Raw genomic sequence first — 2,740 nt, 5'->3', positions numbered from 1 at the left:
TGACTACGTAACGTAGGAGTTCTGCGTCAATGCTTACGCTTTTGGCCTTTTACAATCCACCCACCTAAAATGTTATGAATCATTTGTTAAAATGTTCACTACTAACGAATTTTATACCAGGGAAAATAGAAATTTAAGGTCGTACTTTCAGTTACGCCATCCCACCGCTGTATCTTGAAAAGGGGTTGATTTGATTAACAGAATGTTTGCCAAGCGCGCAACATGGAAGTCAAGAGTCGAGGTGCAATCAAAGCGACAAAGGTTCCCTCTCTAGGAAGCAGACCAAGTAAAACCAAATGATATTTGCTCTTCTCAACACAGGGTGCCTTTTTGGGAGCTTCAATTAAACGTGTCTGGGAAAGTGAAACAGGTAGGTTTTTGAAAATTGGTATTTAAGAGATACTCTGAAGGCCGAATTGATGTAAAATATTTTCAAAATAGCGCCACGCCTTTTTGGGGCACCATGTATATCTACATTTTGTGCCAAAATATGCGCAATCCAAAAACAAAGTTTGTAGGTTACTTCAACCCTTGCTTCAATATCAATAACAGTAACGGCAAATTTTTTTATACAAAATACCCCTTATGGCTAACCAATCGAACCCATTCACAAGGATATTTTTTTTAACTTTAACCACCAAGTGCCATCAAGTCTATCGAGATTAGTCACCGGCTACAAGGAATGAATGTGAATGCGACACGTTCTTTCCGGAAAATGTGATCTGCTTATTCGGGAATTCTTGAGAATGTTTCGTGATTTCTCTAGAAACCTTCGGTTTGCTACATAAACAAATTGAAGCTTGTTTAAGAGTAGTTCCACCATCGATTCCTAGGTGACTTAGGGAAGTTCGCGTCCGTATGTGATAATATTACATGTTATAAATTCATTAATAGTTAATTTTAAATAAATCAGGTAGGTAATTGAAATTACGTTACAATATTATTCCAGGAGCATCGCGGTATCCTATATGTAATTCATTAAAGAATGTAACTGCTAGGTGTTTGCAATCAATTACAAGAGCATTTAAAAAGTTACTTGTATCAGCCATTTTACCTTTAAAAGTTTCTGAATTTTTTTTTGTGAAGCTATAACGATTCTAATTATTGTCATGTAGTTAAGGGTGATATTCTTGTTATAGAAATATGTCCAGACCGTTAACGAGACATTCTTCGGCATATAATAATTCTTAAATAGAACTAACAAGAAAACTTTACAGGCACATTAGTCACTTTATTTATTTTCCTCGCTCACAATTTACTTCTAACCCGGCAAACTTGGTACTGAAGGTCGTAAGTCGAATGTAACATTGGAATTGATCTGGAATATTCCAGAATGCTGGTTACAATCGATTGCATTTGGTTGTTGCACACTGAAAAATTTTTTATTTCATAAAATTTAGCTTTCTCGTTTATATTATTAGACTATTATGCATTATCGCGAAATATCCAAAAACGCCGTCCTGTGTAATTTTATTAAATACCTGAAGTAACGACGAATTAAGCAAAGCAGGCGGAAAAAGCGTATAGGAATTTTCGTTTCTTTAATCGATTATGTGTGAAAGATCAACAATCACCTCGCTAATGCTGAAACTATATATCTTTTTTTATAAAATTCAATATCAATATCTTGAGTGGGACACCCTGTATCTTTTTATAGTTGTGAGTAGTGTTATTGACTATGCAACAGAAGTTTCACAATTAACAATTTAATAGCGTATTATAAGCTGTCATTTTCTACATTAAAATAGGTTATACTGCGGCTGAAAAGGTTATATGTTCAATTTACGACAATATATGTTTGTAATTACGAAATACAGGACTACTTAAAACTATTACCATTACTAATTACCCATTAAAAATATTGAAATTGTACCACGGCCCTTACTTTGAAGCCCTACTATTGGATGCGATTTGCAACAGACCGTTCGTTGCAAATAATTTTTTGGACACTTCCGTTTATTTGGGTAAAAATGGAAATTCCTACGAGAAAACTACATTATAGGAAATTTACTTAAATATCGCCGATTAGCCCTTATGGTTTTCCAATAAACTTTACTTCCCTTGCTTACGTTAGGGATCTCCTAGTCTTTTATGAAAATTGCTACAAATGGGTTTTTTGGTTTTTTTACTGACCAGCAAAAATACCAAATTTTGTGTATTTGGAAAAAATCAGAAAATGTTAACGTGTTATTTATGAATACATCTCCCTTTTAACATTAATATTTTGTTGGCTTAATCTACTAACATTTACTTTGTAATGGCCATCTCATTTCTTACCGCTAGATCACTTAATAATTTGAACTGGATTCGCGTCTAATTTACATCAGTACCTTTACACTTTAATAAGACCTTAATTTTGATTTTATTGTTACAAATTATATAATACATGATTATTAATTCATGAGATCTTTTGTATTATAACACACATTCAAAGGCAAAGTTTTACACCTTTTGCTTGACTCCTCTTCGCCTTGACTCTCTAAATTCGAACGCTTTAATTTTGTGCAAAGCAATCCCCTATCCGGCAACTAAGTCATTTTTAACGCCCACTCAATGGCAGGGTAGTAATGACGGCGATATGTTTTAATCCAAAATTTTCGATTAGACTTCTCAATCAAAAGTTAAAGACTAGAAACCAATTTCGAAAGAAAATTCAAAGGGCTGTAACTTTTGAACTAGTAGCCCCATCTTGGAACTGTTTGAAATTATGGATTCTACAGGCCACATTCTATAAGAAAAT

This window comes from Photinus pyralis, unplaced genomic scaffold (assembly GCF_008802855.1).
Source record: "Photinus pyralis isolate 1611_PpyrPB1 unplaced genomic scaffold, Ppyr1.3 Ppyr1.4_LG7, whole genome shotgun sequence".
NCBI classification, from domain to species: Eukaryota; Metazoa; Arthropoda; class Insecta; order Coleoptera; family Lampyridae; genus Photinus; species Photinus pyralis.
This window is presented reverse-complemented; position numbering follows the sequence as displayed.